Source organism: Athene cunicularia (genome assembly GCF_003259725.1).
Source record: "Athene cunicularia isolate RWA chromosome 4 unlocalized genomic scaffold, athCun1 chr4_part3, whole genome shotgun sequence".
Classification (NCBI taxonomy): domain Eukaryota; kingdom Metazoa; phylum Chordata; class Aves; order Strigiformes; family Strigidae; genus Athene; species Athene cunicularia.
This window is the reverse complement of record NW_020799100.1, coordinates 13,484,971-13,505,382: the sequence shown is the minus strand read 5'-3', so window position 1 is coordinate 13,505,382 and position 20,412 is coordinate 13,484,971. Positions and strand designations below refer to the sequence as shown.

The 20,412-nt window shown below is 41.6% G+C and overlaps 1 protein-coding gene across 10 annotated transcripts in view; it reads right to left on the bottom strand.

Moving 5' to 3' along the window:
* The window catches only part of HTR2C (5-hydroxytryptamine receptor 2C), a 242,885-nt gene that overhangs the window by 88,614 nt on the left and 133,859 nt on the right, over window positions 1-20,412 (bottom strand). For 8 of the 10 annotated variants that reach the window (XM_026848406.1, XM_026848397.1, XM_026848401.1 and 5 more), the window contains one exon: window positions 949-1,381. The exons of 1 other annotated variant lie outside the window; for it this stretch is intronic. The gene's annotated coding sequence lies outside the window, so the exon portion shown is untranslated. Of the gene's footprint in view, window positions 1-948; window positions 1,382-9,323; window positions 9,370-20,412 lie in introns of those variants that run through there. One more of the 10 variants, XM_026848404.1, reaches the window with a different exon arrangement.

The following is a 20,412-nucleotide window of genomic DNA, read 5'->3' as shown; positions in this document are numbered from 1 at the left end:
CAGGCAGGAGGGGGGGTGCAGGCAAACAAACATTTATCTGGCCCCTTCATACAAGAGAGCAGTGACCTGGATCCTTCCCTGCTCCAGAGGAAGGATGTAGAGAGCTGGGAAGGCAACACTTGCTGCCTTGCCAGCAGTGCGGCAGCAACATCTTCCTCACTTCCCAATGGTTTTAGCTGCATCAGTCTGCAGAGAAACGCTCAGAAAAATGCCTCTGCAAAATGCCTAGCTCTGCAGTGTCATTCTCAAATTACAAAGCATTTCTAATGCAGGATCACGGAAGAGGATGCAAAATGAGCTCAGTCCTGTAGTTGCAGGGAGGAAGAAATGCTGTCGATAATGGAAATGCATCATCGGGATTGTGATAAAATGTTTGGAATTACTGCACTGGCAACTTTTCCAAATGGGTTGGCTTAGAGACAGGTGTCTTGCACAGATTACTAAATTATTTTCTTTACAAAAGTCTAAGTGGCTCTGTTTTCCAGATGAATAGCCTGAAACTACTTGGTTCTGAGCTTTAGTCCCCTGAGGTTTAACTTGGACAGTAAAGAAATGAGACAGATGAACACTAAACGACTCTGTGTATGGAGCCAACAGTGGTTTGGCTGATGAGAACACTTTAGGTAAAGTACCTTTCAATTTAAAATAAAGACAAAGATGAACTGAGGCTAGTTAAAAGTTACAAGAAGTCAGAAGCAGTATTTGCCAACAGAGCATTTTAAACCAAGTAAACCTTCCTAAAGAAAATCTTGGGTTCACCACATCTCATCTCATCTGGGAGAGCTGCCTTGCCAGGCAAATTAAGGGCAGTAGTTTGGCATCGGCACTTTCCCAATCCAGCCAACCCAGCCACCGCCAGACTCCCTCTCCCCCTTGCCTGCCTGCTTGCCTGCCTTCATCCAAACATACAGTAATACATTTGCCCAGCATTTACTGACCAACACTTACTTTTTTCTTGAAATAGAGCACCTGCGCTCAGGGAAGGAAGCTCTTTGCAGCCGCCTGCACATCTGGTGTGTGGTGACACAGCGCTGCTGGCAGGGACCAAAGCAGGGAGAGGACGTCAGGGAGCAAGGTGAATGTCTCACTCGCATGTGGTACCACCTAGACGCAGGTTTCCATCAGCCTTTGCTAACACAGAAAAGGTCCCGGGCAGCACAGCAGGAAACAGCAAAGTTCAGCCCCTCTGGTAGCTGCTCCAAGCTCCAAAGAGGATTGGAGGCCAGGGTACAGCGACGAGCTAGGAAAGTTTGTTCTGTCTGTGACTCATGGTCTTGCTAGCATGCCTTCCGTGTGCTCTTGTCAAAGCACTCTGCACTTGTGGATGGCACCGAGCTGAACTGCTCACCGGGGAGGAGACTCAGATACGCCGGGGAGACCTCTGGGGGAAGAGAGAGAGAGAGGGAGAGAGAGGGAGGAATGATGAACGACATTCATTCTTGAAATTTAAATTTATCTGTGGCTTCTACACAGTACATTTCAGACATCCCCATTAAATTAGTCCATTAGATAAAATCCCATTAATCAGATTATTTGGTCAGCTGTGGCTTATACAGAACTTGTTACAGTTTTAGTATTTTATCATCAAATATAGTTCTGCATAATTCAAACCTCACAACACCAAGCACAAACGGCCCACAATTAACAGCTTCAAATACAAGCAGTTTTTGTCACACAAACACCAGCAAGAGCTCACACCACTCTCTACTCCACTTGTTTATTTTAGTCTGGTTTACATCTGAATTTCTTCTCTGGGTTCAACTGATACAAACTCATGCCTGCAAACACAATAAACCAGTTCCAGCCAGGAAGCTTCAACCTGTCACCAAAGTTGCAATCAGACCCTTAAGCATTAACTTCAGAAATTAAAGTAGCATATCTGATGAATTAGCAGAAGGGAATATAACAGCATACTTCTGTGCACCAGGGAAAATTTCTACCTTCTGCAGTCACCAGTGGACTATCAAAACCAGTATAGCATGACACATGGTGTTGCAGCATCCCCAGGCTAGAAAAGTAAGTAATCTGAGTCACCCACAAGCAGAAAAACATTCAAAAGGTCATAAAAAAGCTACTAAGCCTCATAAAATTAAATCATTACATTAATTAATTAAAACCTCTATGAAACAGCAGAGTTGAATTTTGCTATAGTAGTCTGGCTTTGGAGACTGCCCTTCAGTAATCCAACCAAAACTTGGCGTGTTTCCATCTCCACTTATTCTCCCTGGTTATGTCTAGAGCATCATCAGACACCCATCTGAAACATCAGAAAGAAATGAAGAACAGGATGGAGGGATTCAAGAAAAATAAATACTATTATCTAGCTTTCATCCTGTTCTTTTTATTCATGAATCTCAAACTCATTTATCCAAGACAGTAAATAGTGTCCTTTTGCAAGCCTGAATAGTGGCCATGAGCCTCTACACGTATTATGGAACACAGCATGGTTGGCAAGGGGAGTCAGTCCAGCACGGGAGCCCAGGCCAAGGAAGAGCATGATAGTTTGAGGAACTGACCAGCTCCTAAAAATCACTGCTGCACAGCGTAAGAAAATAAAACGACAAAATTCAACAGTGCCTCCTGTACACTCACACAGACCTTAGAGCAGACCTCGAAGCAGCACCAGCCAAGGCACATTCTGCTTGAAGCTGTACAGGCATCCAAAAAAGGTGGAAATCTCTGCCCAAGAGTTTCCTGCGGGTATCTAACACCATGCAGAAGTGCTAAATGAGTGGGAAGGAGGAAGAGAAGCAGCAGCAGTAGAAGGAAGGCCATTAGCAGATGTGTGTTATTTGCAGCAGTGTCTGCGCCACAAAACCAGCCCCAAAGGAGGATCGGCACAGAAACAAGAGCATAGTGGAGGCACTGACATCTATAAGCATGAAAAACAAGGGAAAGTTACTGAATGTAACTGATCTCAGCTAAACTACAGACCTACAGTCATATAAATATTCCAAGTACCAACACATCAGCGCTCTTGGAAGAGGGGAGAAAGCCAAATGTGAGGCACAGGAGACTTGCACAGTGTGTTCTTGTATGAGAGGATCCTGCAGTGGAACAGCCATTGCATGTTCTTGGCTCTGCATCACTGTCTGTTTCTAAGTACCACAGAAATTATGTCTTTAAAAAGTCCTTTTTCCAACAAAAATGACTTTAAACTGGTAACTTCCCTTTACCAGGCTACCCTACAAATACAATGCAATTTATACTGCATACAGATCACAAATCCCAGGGAAGACTTCGTTGTGCTACTAGTTTGAGGCCGAAGGCACTCACCTTGGTGACCATCTCGGCAAGAGATAGCTACCAAAATCAGCCTATAAACAGAGAACAGACTGCAGTAGCTGCTTTGAGGATAAGACAAGTGACAAGCCCCCAGCTTTAAGCACCAGCATTGCACAATGCCTCATCTTGTATCTTTTATAAAATAACCTTTCAGAAATGCAGTTTCCAAAGTCACTAGTCTTGCTGGTGACACACAGCTAGGGGAAACAGAGAATTTACATTGATTAGAATAGATCAGATTTATGGACTAACAAGACAGATGATGCAGTGAACCAAGGAATGAAATGTAACACAGCCAAGAAAAAATTAAACACATGCTATATTCCAGCCAAAGCAGCAGTGTACAAATAGACAGGAAATACAATCTACAAATATTCACATAACGTTTAGTAACATTATAAAGGAAAACCAGAAGAGATATTGCAGCTCTTACAGACTTCATAATACAGAGTAAAAGCCAACGGAAGGCTGTCAGGTAAGTTAAGAAACATCTGTATGAAAGGCACAAGGAACATTTCAATCTCAGGAGCACTTGTTGCCACACTGAAAAATGTGAGACACTGCCAAACAGATTTCCAGAAGGTTCAAATCCAGTCCTGAAAATATTTCATAGATATCAGGTTATTTGGGCAACATCAACATTTTTGCAAAATGAAACCTACAGTTACATTAAATCAACCTAAAGCCTGTAGGATGTGATCACCTTTGGGTATGCGACAGATAAATGCAATAGGGAAGGTGTCTCCCAAAATGAAAAGGTGTAGCAGGGAATAAAACTAGCTTTGAGAAAAATGGGAGTGATAAGCCAAGAATTTGAACTTGTCCCTGAAAAAGCCCTGGTGGTCTGTTACTCATGGCTGAACCATATTAGAGAAAATGCTGTGTCAAAGGATATATTGGATTACAAAACCGATACTGCTGGGGGGAATATTGTGAGAGATTTTAGCGCGAAGAATTTCTTGACCGATAGGAACATCCTTAAGATTGTAAAAATGTTCTTTATGAAGGCTTATACTTCTGCTCTGAAAACGTTTACAAACATGCTTAACTTTATATGTGTTGACTAATTAAAAGCAACTGGGATAATCATGTACTTTAACATGTTCAGCATTATAAAAATCAAGTGGATTGGCATGTTATATGTTTTCATCTCTCTGTGGCTCACTATCTAATTTTTGCAGCTGTATTCAGGGTAACGAGAAGAACTGAAACTCCCAAAAAGCGAAGAGAAGTTGCAAGATTTTAAAATACTATCAGAAGTAACACAATTTTTCTAAACTATCCCTTTTACTTGAGAACACTCATTTTTAAAGGTCCTCTGTACATACAACATTATAGAATGTTTCCTCAAACATTGCAACTTATTAGATGTAGTTTCTTAATTGGGCTGAGAAGTAAAATTATCATTCAGATGTTAGCAGTTTTGCTGTTCAACATGTAATCTATTTTGAAAGCTTAAACAAATTCTATAAATATTTAAATTAAATATAATCTGCATTTGCTTAGTGATTCTAATTAAGAATTAAGTTGCTGTTTGCCTGAAATGTGTAAGTGTTTAAAGTCAATGCAGTAGCAGTATAATGTCAGGGCATTTAAGATCCTGTACTATTATTAATCCATTTTTCAGCGTATTGCAGGCTGAGTTTAGCACTGTAGTTGAGCTGCTACAACTAGTCAGAATCACCTTTAAAAAAAACCCTGAAAATCTACCAAAAAAATTTAAAAACTCAGTTTTAAACTGCTATGACTGAGACACAGAACAGGATTTTAGCCAGTTTTTTTCCAGTTTTATTCCTACTTTAAGCCCAGTTTCTCCAGACCTTCTTTCCACAGGCAAAACTCTGAGCCAATGACTTCGAGCCCGCTGGATTTCTTCTGGGTCTGACAAAGGAGCCTCACAGAGATTTATTTATATGGCTTTGGGGAGAAAAGCTACCTATGCTGACTTCACATTATTCTTTTAAAACAAGCGAGTTACAATCCTGTTTATGACAAATATTTATTCCTTCCATAATGGTATGGTATCCGAATCCTACCCATGGACTCCCCTGGTACTAAGTAAATCCAGGAAGACCAAAGGGTACCTCCCTCACCCCAGAGCATGTCCCCAGCACACTGAACCCATGTCGAGGATGCCCGTTTCAGAGCTTCTTACTCAAGCTCTGTGTGTGTGTGTGCAGGAGGCAAAAATGTCTGTGGTTACTGGAACAGGCTTCTCCGGAGGCACTGCAAGCTACAGGCTGTGTGTGGGAAACACAACATGATGAGACATGCGACCAAGCCAGCGTGCAGCTGTCCGCACCACGAAGGGCGACCCTGCAGAACGGCGGAGGCAAACCAAACGCATCCTGGGCAACTCCCGTGCGTTACTGGATGTGGCAGTGCCTGCTTCCCCTGAAGGAACAAAGAGCTGGCTTTTCCAATCCTATCTCATGTCTGAGAAGGAAAAAAATACATAAAAAATGCAAGACGCCGGGTAGCAACAAATTAGATGCCTAAAGACCAGGACTGAGAACAAAACCATTACAGTTATTTAATTAGAAAACTAGCTATTAAAGTAGACTGCAGTTGTTTAATAATAGTTTGTCACTGAACTAATGTAATTAACTGTTGGGCAGAAACAGGGAGAATACAGTGGTTACAGATCTTGGAAAGAAGTAACTAGAGAAGAATGAATTGCAAAGGTTCTAACTCTCAGATTCAACTGCAAGTCTTTTTCTTTCTTAATCCACAAACAATTAAAAATGTTTCTTCTATTTGTTCTAATCTTTGAAAGTATGACTGCATAGACTGCAGTTGCATTTTGACCACAGTATAAACACGTACTGGACAACTTTTTCTCTGTATGTCTCTGCACATTGGTTGGAGAGAGAGAGTCAGAGACTATGCCTGCCCCTTACCCCAGAACTGCTTATATGGGATTGAACTGGGAACCAGAAATAGAACCATTTAAACCTAGTTTCAGTAATACTGGGTGTTACTAACTAAAGCAAAGGAATATTATTAGTTTACAGAAAATGGCTTTCTGTTTTCCTTTGAATGGCTTCATGGCATGTACGAAGATAGTAAGAAAATAGCTGTGTATCTCTGGAGACCTAATTTAAAACCTCTAATTCATAACCAAGAGCACACTTGGTGATGTAGAAAAAAAACAACCCACCACAAAAACCCAACCCAATGCCCTGCAACAGGGCAATTCCCACACACACATTCACAAGAAGGCAGAAGATTAACTCTCATTTTGATCTTTTGATGAGAAAGAGCACAATCTTGACACAGAACTGCATTTTCTCCAGTGGACACTAAGCAACTCAGAGTAGCACAGATCAAGAGAGCATTTTCAACTTGCAGTCCATCTAACCTCAATCTGTTACACCCATTCAGGTGGTGACATCCCAAGTCCCAAGGTATGAGGCATATCGCTGCTTCCTCATTAAAAAGTCAGCATGCACTATTTTGGATATGTAGATTTTATAAAACATTCTTAGGAAAGAAAATAGAACAGAACAGAGCAAAGAGTGAATGATTAAGCTTTTTTACAGCCAGAAAAAGCAGGAAATAATGTTTACCACCACACTCAAATATTCATCCCACGGAAGTTGGCCCTGGACTGAAATTCTTGGTTCTCTGCCCCCAAGGTGGGGTACAGCAAACACGTTTAAGCCACAGCAATTCTACACAGCTTCAGCTTTGCCCTCTCTCATTTTCCTTTTTACTTCAGCCCTTTGCATAGAGAATGACAGATGCAAGCATTGCCTTTCACTCTGTGCCTCAGACACTTCTCCTCTGACATTGTCTTCAATTAGCTTTCCCATTTGTTATCCAATATATCACTTGTAATAATTTTAGTGCAGTCAACCAGTTCCTCCCCAAATGAGAGGAAGGTTAATGATACTTTCTGTTACTGTTACTATATGCTTTGCATAAGAAAGGGAATGGATTTCTTAAATAAAAGGAGACAACTTTCCTTTCCTGAAATGCCTTACAGCAAAGACATCCCTTCATCACCAGTGAGGTTCAACCGGACTGCCCACATTTTATCAGGTCAGGAGTTGCTTTCTGCCCCTGACGCACATGTACCCTATGGCCCACAGAGAACTGGTCCAAGTGTCTTTAGCCTCGATCCTTTTCTGCAACAGAGCAAAACACTGTCCCTTGAGAAGATGGAGCCAAATCCACTAGTGGCAGAGCTACTTGCATTGGTGCACTGCCAGGGTTGTTTTCTCCTTTCCCCTGGACCAGATACTCAGCCCAACACCTCAGCCCATGAACCACACACCACTCCCAGCCCTGGTATTGGAGGGGGTGGAGGGAAGGGAAACTGCTGCTCTGGTCAGGAAGGGTGGGAGCATCAGCTCCCCCTTCACCTTCAAAACAATGCATGCTAAACCCAACCTGGGCATTTAAAAGCAGAAAACGTTAGAGGGAGCACTATGCAAAGCAGAAGTATGATCTAAATAGAAGTTTGACCTACCAGCCACTGGCTGCAGCCAAAACATTTTCATTTGAGTAGCTGATGTTAACGCTACTGTATAATCCTATTTACCGGTTAACAGCCTTCCCTCCAAGAAAGACTGAGTCTGATTGCCTGGTAACAGTGACCACTGCTTGTGTCATTAGAGTAACTTCAAATTTTTTTATGCTAATAGCACATCATGATTAGCAACTATGCTTTTTCCTAATTTTTACATTACTTATTTATTAGATGATTAATTTTACCTGCAATTTGTGTCAAACTGCTTTTGGATGGAAGTTGGAATTCAATTAACAAAACAGAAAAACAGTATTTTAATGGGTGCACTGGCTACAAAAGAAAACATCAAACGTGATTTGCATTTAAATGAGAGTCATCATATGAAGAAAATTAGCTCCATAATTAGTGACTTGAGCCAATTGTTCCTGATCCTAATGTGATCAAAGAGCTAGAAGAGATCTCACCTCACCTACACCTTTACCTAAGAAAGGATTGATGATAGCTGCTCTTCTGAACTAAACCAGTTTGCAATTAAGCATAATTTCACGTGTTTAGCCAGAAATTCCCTGGATTGTAGCTTTCTTTACACGTTAATAGGAAACATCTAATGCTTAAATATCAGGTTTATGCAAATTTAAGATATTATGATGAGTTTAAATCTTAATACAGAAAAGATGAGATGTCATTTTAATCTGATGGGGATGATTTAAAATGTTTTGATTTCAAATAGAAATACCATGTTTAAGATAGAAAGATCAAAAAAAACCCCAACAAAAACCCCACAACGCATCACGCACCCTGTAATGGAACAGATCTGAAGGATGCTATCAACAAGAATGAGCACAGGGCAGATCCAAAAACTTAATCCTCAATGGCACCAAAGCAGATGGGGCAGGAAATGTAGTCCAGCACTGCCACACATCCAAAATAAGACACAGTGCCTGGGCTGAACAGGATGTCAGTCACATCTAAGCTCATTACCAGGCTCAAACACGCAGCCCTTCAGACTCTTTTTTTCACTGGATCCCACTGACCAGCATGCTAAAGTGGGAAAATTCTTTACATGATACTTGCCCTGATGATTTTGCCACATTGGTTTTACCCAGCATCGTAAATGTGACCCATGCTGGTCTCAGGAGGGTCCAGATGCCCAGCAAGGCTCATCCGCCCAAACCAGGATGTCATCCCTCCAGCGGGCAGTGAAGCCCTGTAGGCCAGCAGATGCAGGGCAGCCCAGGAGAGAGCTCCTCACGGCCCCATCCAGCAAAGCACTGCCCCTGCTCATGTCCGAGCATGCAAACCATCTCACAAACCTGCCACTGGGCTCACCCACGTGCCCAGCTGAACCAAAGCCCCACAACAAAGAGTCTGTGAGCTCAGCTCTTCGGTGCTATAGCCATGATGCAGGCAGCTACACTCCTGCAAGGCCTGGCTTAAGCTTCAAGCTTTAGTTCAAATAGGAATTAATTTGGGGAAGCCCTTAAAGATCCCTCTTGGCTTTAGGATCTTTTAAAGCAAGCATAAATCACTAGCGTTATGTCTTGGCGCCAGACTTTATACTTACTTTATGTTACCATAAATGACTGCCAAAAGGGAAGAGAGAAGAACTCAGGTCCATTAGCCATACTTTATTTTTTCATGATCTTCCCAGAAGTAATTGCCCACACTGTTCTGATGCATCTTTGCAGTCCTCATCCAAGTTGCTGAAAGCCCTTGCTGGAGCCTTGAGATATCTACAGCTTTTAATCCTGGGTGACAGCAATACAAGCAGCAAAAAGAGAGCTGAACCTCCAAACAGTATCACTGGGAAGAAAAAATTTCATGTTGGTTTGTTCTTTTCTTCACAGAACGACCTGCACTGTCCAAGCTGCAGACATCATATAAGGTTACAATTCTGAATATATGCAAAGTGAAGGAAGTGGCATTTCTATCAGCAGGAAACATTTGGGTCAAATTTAAGGCAACTGTTTAGGAACGATCAAGTGTACTTACCCCACAAGTTCACAGCCACAAGTCTAATTTTGTCACCATCTAAAAGTTCCTGAGCCATTTCTACTAAAATGGGTGTACTTATTTCCGTCCCTTCAGGTGGGACTCACCAAAATAATTGGCCAAGTGCTCACCGAGGGGTGAAGAAACACACACCAGGGCCTCTGTTACAGCCACTGCCTTCACAAAATGCTTATTCAATGTTTAAAGACTATGAGGGTACACTTTGCACTGTTAACTTTAAGACCTAGCCTACCTAAGACAGGAAAAGTGCAGCTTATTTCATTTAGTTATTACTCTTTCAAGACAGTCTCAGAGAAACTTCTTTAAGAACATTAAGAAATAACAACTAACATCTGAGTCATTGTGCTGGCTTGGGTTTCCATGGTATGGGGTTATCTGTGGATTTTCCCATTTATTAGTCTTTTTTTCAGATTAGAACATCATTTTTGTGATTGAAGTTGTGAAATTAATATCTTATGAGGGTTTTCCCCTTTAATCCAAGGTTTCAAAGTGATTTACACTGAAAATTATGAAGCCTTAAAACTTGAACTTCCTCTGGCAAATACTGTTACTGAAAGGTCAGTAGCAATGAATAATATTTAAAACTCATGGAAATGTATTTCTTGTGGGGAAGCCAAAATGCTACAGTCCCTAATGACCTGTGCCACAGGACTAAGAACTGAGCAGCTGCAGCTTCCAGCAAAGTTTTGAACATCACCAGTTTGGGAATTAAAAACTCACCTAAACTCATTATGGCCAAGACCTAGAGTGAGAATACGATGGGCATCTCTTTCCCTGAAATGTGCCATCACCTTACATATGATTTGCTCATATCAAACTCTGCTTTCTATGTTTTAAGATTCCTGAAATCCTTTTACATGAATTGTGTGCAATTGTGATAAATGCAATAAAAAAGCATCACGGAACTCATTTACCTTTCCCAAACATTTTCTAATGAGTAATTTTTCAGGCACATAGTATCTACTCCACAGCACGGGCCACCCAAATGCAGTATTTGAAGAGCCAAAATCCAGCACTTTGAAAAGCCGTCACCCCAGACCCCACGCTTGCATTCAGTCCAAATTACAATGTTTATTTAAAGGTTTTGCACAGTTTCAGAAGGCTGCACAGTGTCGCATAGATAGGCTGTACTGCGGAGGAAATGGAGCCAGAGAAAGGGCAGGCACTCACTGGTGCGAAAAAGGAATTAAGAGCAGCCTCAAGAGCCATAGGACATAGGACCTGCCTTACAGCTGGCTTTTACATCTGGATTTACTGGTGTTGTAAATGTCCGTATAATTATGGATCTCACAAAACTCATATTCTGTAATCAAACAACCCAGTGGGTATTTCAATTTTTGTAATATGGTGAGCACGGGGGAGAGAGAAGGTTACTCCCCATGGCTGAGCACCAACAATTGAAAACAATATGATCCTAAAATGAATAAAACTTACAGAAGTAGTTAAAAGAACCATTAAAAATCCCTCAATGTAAAGGTGCTGAGTCATGGTTGTTTGAGTGTGTGCCAAGACTGTACTGCTCAGAAAACAGATGAACTCTTAAAAAAAGAACTTTTGTAACTCTTCTGAAAATTATTTGTATTTCAATTCACTTGATAAAATTCCCAGTATGGGCAACTGAGAATCACACATCTAATGCTACACTGCATTATGACAAAGCTGGTTCTACATAATGCCTGGTCAGAATCCCTAATGGACATCAATTATTATACAAGGAGATGAATTAAACATGAAGATTATTTATTTCCATAATACATTTTAAATATGTATTTACTTGTATGTGATGAAATTTTTATTGGTTTTGCTTGGGAGATAAAAGGGACAGGATACCTAGTGTTAAAATGAATTTTCTAATTGGACTTAAATGAAACTTGTCGAACCTCTTGATGCAGCTTTCTCACTTTTAAAGATCACACACTCCCTGTCTAAAGAATGAGCCCGCATTAGGATTTAGAGGTCTACCTTTTAGTGCCGGGGCTGTGCACACTGAGTCTGAACTTCAACCAGAAGCAAAGTATTTTTCTTTTCAAAATTAAGAAGAATCAACACAGTAGCTAAGTGGAATTACTTTACATTCTCTTAGATAATGTAAATAATTTGTTTACATTATTTCATTTGTGAGGGAAAGCACTTAAGAAAAAAATGAACAACTAAAACACTGCCAGTTGTCAGATTAAAAGCAACAGCAAAATCTACTTTTCCCTTGAAGGTTCCCCTTGAAAAAAAATAAATTACTGTTTTGACTTTTCAAAAAGAGATCACATTTTGACTAGTCTGATGTGACCAAGGTTATGGCAAATGCCTTAAAAATGTCAGTACAGTTATACTATTCACACTGCCAGGAAAGCTGTTACTGGATTATTTTTTTTATGCAAACATTACTATAGTAAAGAAATATTTTGTGTGATTCGAGTAGAAAACAGTTTTAGCCTACACTAAAAGTTTGCATATGACCAAGTCAGTGAAGGTGAAGAGGACAGTGTGGATCTGTTCCGCTCTCATCTGTGCTCTTCTTGGTTTGGTCTCTCCAGGATGCAATGGGTCCCCAAGCACTGCAGCAGGGCTCCCATAATAGCCGCAAATATTCTTAACAATAAGGCAGATGTGGCTTCCTAATTTCACAAGCCTTTTGGAAATATTTTCTTCCTCTTAACGTACAACTCTTCCTTTTGCCTCAAGGAGGCTTTTATAGCCACTGTGTCTCATACTGTGGAACTGAAATGCCAAACGAGGCTACAACATTGCCATGAATTATTCCCATCAGTCCCATATTACAGGCTCAGAAATGCAGATTGTTGTCATCATCAGTAGTCCCAAAATTAACGAATATAGTTTATGAGCAACCCCCAGTTCAATTTCAGTACTTTACACCAAACCTGAGATAGGGAAAACCACAGCTTCAATCCATAAAACAGGGTACTACTATGCATCAATTTACAGGAGCTTTCCTAATCCGAGGTTGGGCAACCACTTGCTCTCATGCCTTTGTGGTATCAAAGGCTTCTTTCACTGAAAAGACCTTTTCAGTTATGTCATATGCCTAGTCTTTCAACAAAAGGCCCCCCAAAGAAACGTAAAATCCTCATTTAATTACATCCCTAGCCCTAAAAGCCCCTTGCTGCTTTGTAGGAATAAAAATTTCCTACATGTTAAATAGGAACATTATTCCTATTTAAATAGGAGAATTTAATAAAGGAATAAAGGATAAAACCTTATTTGTAAAGAAAACTAGAACTTCATTTAGTATTTTAAAGACTTCATTAACAAAATTCTCTGTGGGTATCTACAAATGTTAAATTAAGATCAAGACCTTAAACAGTTTGTCAGACAGATGAGCACATCAAAGTGTTTCAAAAAGGAAGAACCTGAGACTTGAAAAGCTGTCAGAGAGCAGAAGTGAGAAGAAATAAAGGCTAATGAAGTAACTGCAATGCCTGAAGAAATGTCTAGAATAGGTTTTCCTTTACATTATCATCCTTTTACTGTAAGAGGACTAAAAATGAAGCTGATTTCACTTCATAATATTCGGTACTTTATTACAGAGGTGTAGATTTCTATAAAAACCTGTTCTTCCTTTCTTAATCTCCTTTTCACTCTATACCTGAAAGATCTCTTTGCTGTTATTTCAAAATTACTTGTCACACTGGGAAACAGAGGAGAAAATACTGCCTGCATTCCTGTAAACCTACTGAAGGTTTACTGTAGTCCTGGTGCAATCCCTGGGCCATCTCCAGCTGCTCACTGCAGCCCCTGCACCTCCACGTTTGTGGATCTACCTACACAGGGACCCACTCCCACGTGTTGTCCTCTCTAAAGCAACCAGCAGCCTATAACCTGCAACGGCCTACATGTCTATGTAAGTATCCCCCAATGGCTATAGCTAGGTATAGGGATCAGTCAGAAAGGTCACCAGATATGTTGTTGGTGATGGAGCAGACTAAAGCAATTAGGCATCAGATAGACGCACAGACACGCCAAGCTGTATCCCAGAGGAGATCCTCCTCCTCCTCTGCTGAGTGCAGCACAGCCCAAGGTCTCCTGTCTTCCCTAGCGAAATCAGACCCCTCAAATGGTGAGGCAGGGAGAAAATCGCCTGCTTACTATGAGTAATTCAATGTAATTTCATGGAAATAAATACCTAAAAATATCCAGAACAAATAGATCAAACTTTTCTTCATCTGTATCCTAAGGCTCAAAAACCAGCACCACACCCTCATTGGTGCAACATCGTCATGATTCAGGCATTAGCTGTGGCAAACAAGTACCCACTTCAGTATACTGCATGATACAACTCTGTATGTGCACCTCTCATCACCAGCAAAGGCAAGTCGATGAAGAAGTACAGAAAAAATGTCTATTTATTGTTGACACTAAATAATTTTTTGGAAGAAGGAAGTTGAGGTAGTAACTGACCCAAAATCTAAAACAGCAAAGCCTGCATAAACTCTGTAGTCATCCTAATATCTCCTCTGTGAGTTCATAAAACAAATCAGTATAAGCTTTTATAATAGTTCCCAAGATAATATTTTTTTGTATCCATCATGATTTATAATGAATGTCCATTTTTATCTTGTGTAGCACATGCTGAGTTTGTGGTCTGCATGCTAAATCTTTAGGAGCAGCAAGGTTTGAACCCCACATGGAAAGGACTAAATCTGCTGTGAACATTGGGATTAATCCCTCTGATTTGCCAAAATCTAGTCTCAATCCAGTCACAGGGTGCTCATCGCTGTGTTAGCCCCCAACACAACCTGAATTTTAAATGTACTTGCTGTGAGAATATTGGAAGACGATGTTCCAGTTGCTTATTTTATTGAGTGTAATGCTTTCCAAAATATGATGGGGTTTTACGCATGATTATTTAAAAACTTTGCTCTTAAGATAAAAGCTAAATCAACAAACCAAAACATTTCATTTAGCCCAGACTATTTGGGAACACTACTGGAGATGCATATAAAAGCATTTATTTCTAGAGGCACATATTGTACCCATGTTCGACTGCAACAGTGATTGCTCTCGGAAGAATTGTCACGGTCAGACCATAAGCTCCTTTCAGTGAAGGGGGCTGCAAACCCCCAGGTGCCAGGAAGAAAACCCCCTGGAGCTGAGGGAGCTTTGGCCACATGTCCTGTTTTGCAGGCTCCGTGCCACCGCTCCAATTTCCTCACTGGGTTGGATTTATCAGCTTGTGGCCCCAGGAAGGAAGGTCCCTGCACCCCAGGAGACAATTTTCATGGCTGAAATCCAGTTCTTCAGGCCCTGGAGCCTCAGCACAGAGGAGCAGAGAAGGTGATATTCCCTTTCTAAGTTCATTTGATGTGGGAAAATAAATATTGTGCAGGATGAAGATGATCCCTTTGCCACCAATGGTAATTCATCGTTATACAGTTTGCATGGCAGCTGCATGGCCACTTCCTCACTGCTATCTCCCACTGCAAGGGTTTCACAAAGAGATTCATACCTGTTTTAGGGGCACATTGATAGATAAGATACCCCTAAACTCACCTTCCCTCCAGTGGAGCACAGGCAGGGCTCCCAATTACCATAAAGTCTATTTTTTATCTTAATGCCTGGTAAAGCATAAAGCAAACAAACACTATCAGAAGCAAAACCACAATCACAGACTAGTGCTGTTGCCAGTTGGAAACTACATGATAAGCTGCCTGCAAGCTCATTACCACCCAGCTTCCAAAATAAATGAGAAATTTTCAAAACCAGAAAGATGAATAATCAAGGAAATTCTATAATATAATTTATGGAGGAAATAGCATTATAAAGTAATATTTGCTGCAGATTGACTTTAGCCACAGAATTTAGTAACCACTGATAAATGTCAATCATGTTTTTCCTCCCCAAGCAAAGCAAACCTCTTTGTGCTCACCCTATGCCCCTTAGCTGCTTCACTAACGTTGTGCTTAATGCTAGGGGTGAAAAGAATAATGTGATTCAAAATACAGTATTGTTTCTAAACCTTAATAAAAGGAAAGCCACCGAGTACAAACCTAGGTAATTACTTCTACTCAGAAGAAAATTACTCAGGCAGTTCCCCAGTTTAGAGCACTCAGGAAAAAAAAAAAAAAAAAAAAAAAAAAAAAGAAGTTATGCTAGAGCTTGTTTTTATAATTGAGCTGTGTTGCAAGTGCGTGACTAATAAATAACCTCTGCAAACAAGAAAACAGGATCCAAGCTGGATGCGTGCAGCTGTTGCTTGTTCCTTTCAACTGTACTTTACTGTATTTTTATCAATATCTCAATCTTTAATTTAAAATTGTATCTTTCACTGGTAGTCCCAGAAAGCTTTTCTGTTACACAAACGTTATTCTTAGTTTGCAGAGTATTATTGGGGTTAATAATATCAAAGAAATATCTTTCACAGTATCCTGAGAAAAACAATTCTCAATAAGAAGTACGAGATAGCAGTAAGCAAATTATTTGTTTACAAATTATGTGATATTGCAGTTGATGAGAAGTAGTAGGTGAGTAAATCTTGTTGAGAAAAGGCACAGAAATGTCGCCTTGTCAAGTCATTGAAGTTGCAATGATATCAATAAATATGTTTGAGTATAGCCTTCGGGGACAAATCTCCATAACTAGGCAATAGATCTGATCACTTCCCAAAGGAGTAAAATATGTTCTTTGCCTGATCTTACCCACCTCAGGAAAGGATGACCCCAACCCAGCGCTAACTTGAGCATCATCAAGGTGTCATGGGTGTAGGTCACTGGTATACAAACTACCTATATGCAGTTGAGGTGAGGCACAGAAAAAAATCCCAGTTTCAGATTTCCATACCTCAGAATGAGGTGTTACTAACACAAATCTGATCATAAAGCACGTGGTGATTGCGTTGTTCTTACAGAGCATTTACAACTAACTGCTAGACACCATGGCAAAAGGTGGCTTTACTGTTATGAGGTGCACACTGAAAAGCTTTTGTTTTAAATGCCGTCTGTGACGTTTAACGGGTTTCCAGGTATCGCTCCACAGCTGACTGTTACTATCAGGATCAGCAAGTTTATTTGCTAAAAGACAGCTGCACGTGGGGACACTCTGGAAGCCGCACGACCTGCAGGGTCTCGTCAATTCTTTACAATCTCAAATAAAGACATTTCTCCCTGCTGCCAGGCACTGCCACAGCCACAGCTGGGAGGTGTTCAGTGGTACTTCACAAGCAAGCAAGAGCAACCTTCAGCTGCATAGTGCTGGCACCTGGTCTTTTGGGGAGAAAGTTCTCCTCTCATTTTTCCCTTTCAGCCTTTCTGCTTTACTCTTCTGGCCATTTTTCTTTTTTCCCAGACTCCTCTGACCTACCTAGCAAGATGAATAAGACACTCCACTAGAAGCATCTTACAATGCCACAAAGGTACCCCCAAAATGGCTGAGCTCACTATTTGCCTATCTCAAGAAATTCTCAGCTATCCCAGAGCCTCTGAAACATCTCTGATATTAACCGCCTCTTGGATGCTACTACAGGGCTCAGGCTTAAGTCTCTCTGGTGTACAAGGGAGTTCCATCTGGTCTCCTTGATTTGGTTGGTTGGTTCAAAACACAGCTGCCATCAGACGTGCAAGAGTCGCCAAGTGGTTTGAGATCAAAGAGCCCGAAAGACTGTTTATAGCATTAGCAGCTACTGCCTAGAAGCTGAGTGGCAGCGCCCACATATTTACAGTTTAATGAAGAAATAGATCCTCTCGGCACACTGGAGCTTGCAGGAACTTCGCAGAACATGTCAAGTTCCACTGATAGAGATGGGTCGCATACAGATGAAGTGATAAAGCAAATAGCTGCAAAATGTATGTGAGGGCCCCATACACCCACATCTGAAATGTCACCCTGCATATGAAGTAGTTTGTAATATCCCATAATGCCCAAGGAAGTCAAAATGCATGGAAACGTGATTTATTTTAAACCACAACTGAAGGAGCTCTCACAGAAATTTCATTTTTTTAAGCAAATTTGATCAAGTATTTGTCCTGTTTTCAGGACCCTGTGTGTGCACAGTAGAAAACGGAGTCATTTCCAAAGTCACTTTGCATGGCATCAGATGTAAACCAGAGCAGTTCAGGTGACTTAACACGATCTGCCCCTTAGTGCTCTGTTAGCTTTTGTCTCTGCTATTAATTTGACAGGCTGGCACATGAATGTCACCATCGATCTCAGAATTTGTTCCATTCCTACCTCCTTACTACTATTCGTCCTCCTCCTACAGTTCCTTTCACCAGCACACTGTCAATTACCCAACTACACTCAACAATTCCCAAGATAAAGAACTTTAGAGTTACAGGAGGGGAGGGCAAAGGCCCATTCACACTCAGACCCTCCCTCCCTCTGAAATCTGTGCTAGTTTTGCCACTGATTCCTATTGCACCAAAGCCACATCAGATCCTGAGATCTTCTTTCTGTACTTGGCGAGATGGCACCAGTTCATTTCTGCTCTCTACCAATTTGTACCCTTCAAAATGAAGGGCTATGCTCCAACGCAGGTACATTGCAGCTAGGAAGTCTGTATCATGAGTGATTTAAATACTGACATTTTCTCCAGCCAGTATTTAGTACTCAGTCATTAGGTATTCCTCCTCAGTGCATTATCCACTGAATTCACACTGCTTGATAGTACCAGTACGTAGATACACGGAGAGTGTTCGAATTTCTACTGACGTAACATAGCGCATGCCAAATTTTTTTGCTACACCTACTTCAGCAATGAGTTTCAGTGTACCAGTTTGGTAAAACAAAGAACATTTGCATGTGAATAGTGCTGTGCTCCCAGAGCAGCCTGCTAGCACTTCACTACCACGGAAACACAGGCCTTTTTGCAGTTGCATTTGCTGAAGGCTGAAACTATTTTTAACAGGCAATACTGCTGCATTATAGAGCATAAACCACATAATAACAAATCCTAGACACAAAAGCAATGATTTTTCAGCTGACCATCCATAGTATCACAATAATTTTTCAATGTATGCAAGGCTCAAGAAGGAGGCCATCAGATGCAGATTTGTATGAGGAAAGGGCAAGTGTTTCATCCAGCCATCAGCACTACCCAGGGGAGCAGATCAGCTTCTGTGGCTTGTAACCCAGTTCCTGCTGTACAGACCCTTCCTCCTCACTCAGATCAGGATCTGTGCCAAAAGACCTTTTGGACCCAATACGGAGCCATACCAGCCACAGTCTTCTAAAAACTCTGTATAGCCCTTACAGGGTTTTCCTACAAAATGATCTGAGCAAGCCAATGTTAACATATCTGCACTTCTCAAAATCCTCTGCAAGCGACAGAGATTTATCTCACAGTTACAGGGATAGAAACAACAGCGCAGAAAAAATTAAACATCCTGCTGAACATTTCACATTGCCAGCCTCAGAGGCAGGGAGACAACCCAGATCATAGCTCTCATCTTGTGCCTTGATCACCAGAACTTGCACCGTCCTACCCAGTTATGGACAAACTGCAAAGTAAACAGTTTCATCTAAACCAAGAGGCCATACAACACAACACGACACACAAATACAATGCCTACAGATAATGAAATGACCATGGCGATGCACCTAATTGAAATGCTTTGCAGGAGCCCAACTGTTAGAGGTTCACTGTCCCTAATCAAGTTGGGTGCTAGCTTACTAGGTAACTTTTCATTATCAGATCTATAAGAATTTACGGTGTTGTAGGGTATTACAAGGGTGATCACCTTTATATGGCCAGATCTATCATGGGGAATAAACAAGAGGAGTTAGAGATGTGCACATTCCTGCAAGGCTACGATCTTACTGGCATCACGGAGACCCGGTGGGATGACTCCTATGAGTGGAGTGCTGGAATGTGAGCAGACAGGCCCCTCAGGAAGGACAGACAGGGGACACAAGGAGGGGTGTCACCCTCCATGTCAGTGACCAGCTGCAGTGCCTGGAGCTCTGCCTGGGGATGGATGAGGAGCTGACCAGGAGCTTCTGGGTCAGGAACAGAGGGAAGGCAGGGACAGGAGACGTTATAGTGGGGGTCTGCTACAGGCCCCCGGCCAGGAAGACTGAGTGGATGAGGCCCTCTATAGATAGACAGGAGCAGCCTCACGTTCACGAGCCCTGGTTCTCATGGGGGACTTCTGTTGGATCTGTTGGAGTGGATCCAGAGGAGGCCATGAAGATGATCAGTGGGATGGAGCACCTTCCTTATGAAGACAGGTTGAGAGAGTCAGGGCTGTTCAGCCTGGAGAAGAAAAGGCTCTGGGGAGACCTTATAGTGGCCACTACTTCAAGGGGCCTACAGGAAAGCTGGGGAGGGACTCTATCAGGGAGTATAGTGATAGGATGAGGAGTAACAGTTTTAAACTGAAAGAGGGCAGATTCAGATTAGATATAAGGAAGAAATTCTTCCCTGTGAGGATGCTGAGGCCCTGGCACAGGCTGCCCAGAGAAGCTGTGGCTGCCCCCTCCCTGGCAGGGTTCAAGGCCAGGTTGGACGGGGCTTGGAGCAACCTGGGCTAGTGGAAGGTGTCCCTGCCCATGGCAGGGGGTTGGAACTAGGTGATCTTTAAGGTCACTTCCAGCCCAAACCATTCTGTGATTCTATGATCTGCAATACTTCCATACAGCAAAACGGTCACGGAAATGTTCTGAAAAATTGCCAGGACACCCAGCTACAGAAA